At 42.4% G+C, this 6833-nt stretch overlaps 1 long non-coding RNA gene across 1 annotated transcript in view; it reads left to right on the top strand.

Moving 5' to 3' along the window:
• The window catches only part of LOC145523496 (uncharacterized), a 127806-nt gene extending 121237 nt beyond the window's left edge, over positions 1-6569 (top strand). The window contains exon 6 of the long non-coding RNA XR_014066626.1: positions 6384-6569. This is a non-coding gene — a long non-coding RNA (uncharacterized LOC145523496). The remainder of the gene's footprint in view (positions 1-6383) is intronic.
• Positions 6570-6833: the final 264 nt, after the last annotated feature.

The raw sequence follows: 6833 nt of genomic DNA, 5'->3' as shown, positions 1-6833 counted from the left end.
AATAGTTGTCATGAAGTAGACATGATTATGTTGTAAGTAGAGGCCTGTGAGCTAACTTGTTGTGCTGCTGACATCCTCCTGGTAAGCTGCCCAAACCCTGCTGACACAAGGCCGTTCCTAACAAGGATGTTGTCAGCCTCCACATTTCCTGTTCTTATACCACACGCTTATGTTTCGGGGGGGGGGGGAGCCTGTTTAATTAGCACTAGTGCTCTTTGGCATTTTATAGCATGCATTTTATTTTTAAGAATTTACAATCCTATACTCTCCTTGTCCCCCATCCGTGTGCCCTCCCTCCCTGCCCCTGCCCACATGTCTCAGGCTACAACAGTGTTTTTACTCTTTATAGCATCTTTCACATGGGTTCAGCACTGATTTGATGACAGCATCCAGTTTTTGACTCTAAAATTGAAAAGAAATTCAGACAGAGTCCAGGGGAGCAACACAGATACTATCAGAAGGTTATAAAATAGGACCAGGGAGAAAAGGTTAAACAAACTGAGATTATTTAGCTTTGGAAAGAGAATAATGATGGGTGACTTAATAGTGTTCAAACGAGTCTGTAAGTGCTGTATTCTTGGAGGTTATTTTTTAAAAAGTCAAAACCCTCATACACTCACTTGATCCATGATCTCCTAGGTTTTTTTTCTTACGGGGAGTGATTCTGGAGTGATTCTATTATTTCTTCATTTATTTGGGAGGTTGGAAGGGTGGGAAATAAAGAGGAGGAGATTAAGGGAAGGCAGTTCCATTCTGGACTCTTGAAAAATTGGAAACAGACCTTAAGTAGCAAGACAAGAAAAAGAACATTCATGTGGAGTTGGGGTTTGGCTTATGGGGATTTCTGGGCCCTCTAAATAAATTCACTTAAATTTTGTTACTGCTTCCCTAAAAATGCAGCTGCTTGCTTAAAAGCGGCATTCCCCACCCAGTCCTCTACTTTTTCCACCTGTGACGGTGAGATGGTTAGGTCAGGAGGGGCCAGCCATTTTGGCCTCTTCCTTTCAGCAGCACCCAGGTTAAAAAATCATGGAGTTTGTCCTCAAATTCCCAGAGAATTTTACTGCAAAGGCTGGTTGAATTGAATTAAATATTAAACTTTTCAATTTTTAAGGGAGTCACTAAACGTTAAAACAGGAATGGTTTCCAAATTCAAGGTTTTGATTCTCTTAAGTGGGTTGAAAGTAAGGTGACTGAAAACTATTGGAAATATGTAATTCTGAGTCCTAGATTGGAACAGTAGGTTTTGAGCTTTATAAAGAAAAGGACTGTAGATTGCAAACATCCAGAAGATGAGAGGGGCTGTTTTTCTATGTGAGTAATTCCCAAGGAATAAAAGTGATAAAGTTAGTGGCTCAGTTGTGTCTGACTCTTTTGACCCCATGGACTGTATGTAGCCTCAGGCTCCTCTGTCTATGGGATTCTCCAGGCTAGAATATCGGAGTAGGGTACCATTCCCTTCTCTTGGGATCTTTCTGACTCAGGGATCAAACCTGGGTCTCCTGCATTGCAGGAGGATTCTTTACCATCTGAGCCACTAGGGAAGCCCACAGAAGTGATACTGTCAAGTTAATTTTTATGTAACTCAGTCTGCAATAATGAAGCGGAAAAGTGAAGTAATTCTTTGACCATGGCATCCTGGTGTTATGGATTGAATTGCATCCCTTCAAAATATGCTGAAATCCTAATCCCTAGTCCCTATGAATGTGATCTTGTTTGGAGTTAGGGTCTTTGTACTGGATCAAGTTAAAATGAGGCCATGAGGGCGACCCCTAATCCCATATGACTATGTCTTTATAAAAAGGGGAAACTTGGACACAGAAACAGACGCACAGGGGAAGTGTCATGTGAAACCTGGACTTACCCTGACACAAACCAAGGCACACCAAAGATTTCAGGCAAAGCACCAGAAGCCAGGGGAGATGCATGGAACCAGTTCTCCCTCATAGCTTTCAGAAAAAACCAGCTCTGCTGACACCTTGGTTTTGGACTTCTAGCCTCCAAGATTGTGAGACAATACATTTCTGTTGTTGAAACCAACTGGTATGTGGCATTTGTTATGACAGACACAGGAAATCAACACATCTGGGTCATTGAATCAATCTTGACCTTCTTCAGCAAATAGAACCCTGACAATGGATATGAACATTCAGAAAATTAAGATCATGGCATCCGGTTCCATCACTTCATGGTAAATAGATGGGGAAATAATGGAAACAGTGAGAGACTTTATTCTGGAGGGCTCTAAAATCACTGCAGATGGTGACTTCAGCCATGAAATTAAAAGATGCTTGCTCCTTGGAAGAAAAGCTATGACAAACCTAGATAGCATATTAAAAAGCAGAGACATTACTTTGCCAACAAAAGCCCGTCTAGTCAAAGCTATGGTTTTTCCAGTAGTCACATATGGATGTGAGAGTTGGACCATAAAGAAAGCTGAGTGCCGAGGAATTAATGCTTTTGAACTGTGGTGTTGGAGAAGACTCTTGAGAGTCCCTTGGACTGCAAGGAGATCCAACCAGTCCATCCTAAAGGAAATCAGTCCTGAATATTCATTGGAAGGACTGATGCTGAAGCTGAAACTCCAATACTTTGGCCACCTGATGCGAAAAACTGACTCATTTGAAAAGACACTGATGCTGGGAAAGATTGAAGGCGGGAGGAGAAGGGGATGACAGAGGATGAGATGTTTGGATGGCACCACTGGCTCGATGGACATGAGTTTGAGTAAGCTCTGGGAGTTGGCGATGGACAGCAAAGCCTGTTGTGCTGCAGTCCATGGGGTCACAAAGAGTCAGATGTGACTGAACGACTGAACTGAACTGAAGGGTTTCATGTTCTCCAAGTTTCAGAGGTTTGCAGCACATATCGAACAGAATTCCTTCGTCTTTACTTTTCCCACCCTTCATCCCATACTGAATCATAGTTTCAGAGCTGGATATTTATTTACTAAAAATCCTAGATAGCCATAGATTTTATTTTCCAAATGCTTTTTCAAACTTCTCTTTGCTATCTCCTTATTTCAGAATAGCTATCAATATAATCATTGATGCAATGTATTAGTTCAGTGTCCCACCCTCCAGATGTCTGTTTGGGGATGGGTTTGCATCTACAGTCCATGGGGTTGCAAAGAGTTGGACACAACTGAGTGACTGAAGTGAACTGAACTTGCATCTGTTAGATATGAAATAATTGTCATCATTGATTTTCCTCTTGAAAAATTACTTAGGGGCAAACAAATCATTTTCCTTGTCTCCTGATGCATTTCAAACAAAGTCATCCTTTTATTCTATCAACAGCAAAAACCAAGCATTTGTCAAAAACTGGAGTTAGGCAAAATGCTGGTGACAATAAGGGAAACATGTAAGCTCATCGCCTTTCAACCTTTTGTATTTATATACAGTTATTTTTTGTTTTCCTGTAGACTGGCCAGGGACAAAATGTTGAAGCAAACTTTATTTTCGTTCTCCTAACCCCAGGGCTCACCTCTTACTACCATATCGAGACACTGCATTTATGCCTGTGCAGGCAGTCAGGTATCATTATCACCAATATTTGGGCCATCACAATTTGAATTCATTACTGCAGGAGTTTAGTGCTTTGCCAGCTGGAGGCCTGAAAGCCATCTATAGCCTTCCTTCCTGCCATTTGAACACATTATGCAAACCCTCCCTCGTTGTAGGCAGGCTGAGCCCAGCAAAAATACTCATCCTCTTAAGAAAGCCCATGAAGAAGTGCACTCAAGAGGCTGTATCAGGCCAGGTGGCCACCTCAGAGAAGCTGGCCACTGCCCACATTAGCTACTTCTGTGGGGCAGACTGCAGGTCACCTGTCTCCTCAGCATGACCATACCCTTTGTCCAGCGCAGTCTGTCAACCTGAAATACCAACTGGTGAAGGCCTATGGGCTTAAGACCAGGGCACTTTCTGAACAAGTCTAGGCACATTGTTTTTCCTGCTTCAATGTTCACTCATGCCTGAGAGGAACTACCAGGTGGCTGGCAATCGTCACTGACTTGCCTTTGCCTGCCCAGGGCCCCACATCTGTAAAAGGACAGACGTTTACTGCCTGGTTTTGTCATTCTGTTTTGGGAAACCTGCCGTAATTTAAAGCACAACTCACATGTGCTGATGAGGCTAGCAAAGATAGCTACTTACTTAGCTAATTATATATTCTTTCCTCTTCCTTACCCACAGCTCCCATTTTAGTTCAGGGCAGCAATAGGCCCACTTAAAACTGCTTTGGATCTAGGAATGATCCTTTGGATCTAGAAGTGGTGTAATTCTGACCGGTGAAATGAAAGCAAAATCTTACAGCGTGAGGACTCAGTGAAAGCTATTGTTTTCTTGTTAAAAGGGCATAGTCTCAGTTGGCACTCACTTGTTTTTTTTCCCCTTTCCCTTCTTCCTGCTAAATTTGCAGATGTGTTTTGTAGGGCAATGCTGTGTAACAAAACATCCTCTGATGATGGAAACGTGCTATATCTGCACTGGCCAGTATAGTAACCATTCACCCCTTATGACAATTAAACATGTGAAATGTAGCTAGTGTAACTGAGGAACTGAATTTTCAATTTAATTTAAATGGAAATAACCACATGTGACTAGCTGCTTCATATAGTGGGGCAGGAAAGTGTAGCATCAATTTTTCAAGCAAGGATGACAGCGACCCTCATAAGGGTGGCAGCCTGGAAAGGGAAAAGGAGCCCTTGCACAGGTCCCCAAGTCAGCATGGCAGCTGTGCAGCCCAGAACTGCTTGTTATGTGAGATAAACAGATCCTAATTCAATTAAATCACTGATGCTGGGTTTCTGTTAGATGCAGTTTTATGTGATCATACCAGGTGCTCTGACCAAAATGTTCAGATACTCAAGTGTAACCTCTGGCAGAACCAGCTCTTGAAGCAAGTTGAATGACATAATAATGACCCTATGTACCTATGATGCTTTCTCTTGGTGGGGCATCTGGCATTTCAATGAAGTCTTTCTCCTGTAATCTGCATTTTGGATTTGCATTTCTAAGTGCTTTTTAACCACATACCTATGGTCCTTGTACTCAAAGCATGGTGGCTTATCGTGTGGGCACTACAATCAGGTTCCTTGGTTTTGCATCCCAGCATCACACTTACTGTACAGCCTTGAGGAGGCTACATCACTTTTAGGTGCTTTGGTTTTCTCAGCTGTAAAATGGGGCTAATCATATGTTCACCTTTTAGGGTTATCATAAAGATGAAAATGAAGCAATGCCAGATACAGTGACTTGCATGATATAAGCACCTCATGAATGTTAGCTGCTATTATTGTGATTATTTCCTAGCTTGTGGTCAGAATTACTGCTTACTTAAAGCATGGCATTTAAAAATGTATTTCCTTGAAGATCAAAATAATTAGTACCAGAACCCTGATCTCTTGACTCCCAGACCAACCCTTTTCCCCCTGTCATAGCATTTCCATTGGACACTTTGGGAACATGGCACCATAAAATCTACATTCTTTCTATCCTATGACTGTTAATTACCTGAGGAATTCACCTATATCCAGAATTTTTTGTATTATATAGGGGCTAATGTAAATAACAGCCCCTATTGTTTATGATCTTTAGCTTTCCTGTTGCCAAAATAGGTCCATGGAAAGAGAACTGCTGCTACTGCTGCTGCTAAGTCGCTTCAGTCGTGTCCGACTCTGTGCGGCCCCATAGACAGCAGCCCACCAGGCTCCGCCATCCCTGGGATTCTCCAGGCAAGAATACTGGAGTGGGTTGCCATTTCCTTCTCCAGTGCATAAAAGGGAAAAGTGAAAATGAAGTCACTCAGTCGTGTCCGACTCTTAGCGACCCCATGGACCGTAGCCTACCAGGCTCCTCCGTCCATGGGATTTTCCAAGCAAGAGTACTGGAGTGGGGTGCCATTGCCTTCTCCGTGGAAAGAGAACAGAGGCTTCAAAACCAAATAGTTTGACTCCTAAGTGCCAATAATAGCTTTTGTGACCTTGTGCAAACTAATTTCTCTGCACTTACTTTTCCTCCTCTCTAATGTAAGAGTAATAGGATGGTTGTAAGGGTTAGGGTGAGTGAAATATCATGTATAAGGCAACTATCAGGGTGGGAAGTTATAAATGTTAACTCTCTTTTTATTCCTCTTCTTTTTTAAAAGTTTTATTTATTTATTTAACCTGTCTAGTGCTATTGTCTGCTTTATAAAATTATAAGAGGAAAGAAAGCATTGCTTTGTCATCAACAAATAATGAGAATCCAAATCAAACCAGTAAAAGAGTGACAACCACATAAGCTGATTTTTTTTTTAATAGATCTGTGAACTGCTGCCCATCAACACACTTCTGGCCTTCTGATTGTCACAGCCAATTCATTTTCTCTCTCTGTTATTAGACAGGAGATGGGGGAACATCATGTCCCAGATGACTTCAAGGTCAACATGAAGTTGGATGCAGCCCCAGGAGAAGATCTGATTAAGGTCCTGGAGGATGTGAGGCAGTAATATGAGTTTATAACAGAGAAGAAGCATCCAGACTTGACTGCTTGGTTTAAAGAGCAGGTAAAAGAAAGATGCCCAAACTTCTCAAAAGTTCCTTTTCCAAAGGGTCCCAATGTCAATGTCTCTGCTCTTGGTTTGGTCTCACAGTTGGCTGCTATGGCCCAGGAAGTGGCTGGTCCAACAGCTGTACAGGGTAGCCAGAGTGACGTCCATGAGCTGAAGGGCACTTTCCAGACCCTAAAGACTGGCCTGCAGGCACAGTGCAACAGGGTGATTCTGATCTGGGAAAATGCTGTGTCAGGTACTGCCTCCTCCAAAAAGCTGTGAAGCCTTCTTCTTGATAG

The sequence above is a fragment of the Giraffa tippelskirchi genome, chromosome 10 (assembly GCF_054371585.1).
Source record: "Giraffa tippelskirchi isolate mGirTip1 chromosome 10, T2T-mGirTip1v1.2.pri, whole genome shotgun sequence".
Taxonomy (NCBI): Eukaryota; Metazoa; Chordata; class Mammalia; order Artiodactyla; family Giraffidae; genus Giraffa; species Giraffa tippelskirchi.
Note: the sequence above shows the minus strand (reverse complement) of the source record. Positions and strands in the feature narration are given on the sequence as shown.